The 693-nt window shown below is 33.3% G+C and overlaps 1 protein-coding gene across 1 annotated transcript in view; it reads left to right on the forward strand.

Annotated features, from left to right (window-relative positions):
- The window catches only part of LOC115237268 (odorant receptor 49b-like), a 15,220-nt gene that overhangs the window by 7,406 nt on the left and 7,121 nt on the right, over positions 1 to 693 (forward strand). The gene's annotated exons all lie outside the window — the stretch shown is intronic.

Raw genomic sequence — 693 nt, forward strand, 5'->3', positions numbered from 1 at the left:
GGCTAGCTCGATAGGGGTTAGCACAGTGCAGAGTGATTCTCGATTTTGTTGTCTCAACGTGATTCACTGTGTTTGTGCAGTGTAATAGTTTTAAATATTGGTGATTGGTGTGAGAAGATTAAGATAATTTTTATTTCTAATTTATTCTATAATTCTATATTTATTACAGAAAATATCTGAGGCTAACATAATATTTCGCATTAAATTTAGTTGTATTACTTTCAATTTTATAAAATTCTATTAAATGTTTTAATATTTATTATATTTACGGGAGGGCCCCAATTGCCTACAAATTTATTGCCAACAGCATCGATTGCCAACAGACCGTTTGCCAACAAATCGTTTGCGCACAAAACTTTTTGCCTACAAATCTATTGCCTACAAGTTCTTTTGCGCACAAATAATAAAATTGAAAGATAAACGAACGTTTGTTCACACGATACTATTGCGCACCAGCTGCATTGCACACATGATATTATTGCCTACAGATTGATTGCCTATAGGCAATAGATTTGTAGGCAAAAAGTTTTGTGCACATACGATTTGTTGGCAAACGGTCTGTTGGTAATCGATGCTGTTGGCAATAAATTTGTAGGCAATTGGGGCCCTCCCAAATAAAATATCTCGTAAAATATTTAGTTTTCGATAATCTTACCGTAATACTTTTATGTACAGAATAATGAGACAAATCAA

This window comes from Formica exsecta, unplaced genomic scaffold, assembly GCF_003651465.1.
Source record: "Formica exsecta isolate Colony F162 unplaced genomic scaffold, ASM365146v1 scaffold283, whole genome shotgun sequence".
In the NCBI taxonomy this organism is placed as follows: domain Eukaryota; kingdom Metazoa; phylum Arthropoda; class Insecta; order Hymenoptera; family Formicidae; genus Formica; species Formica exsecta.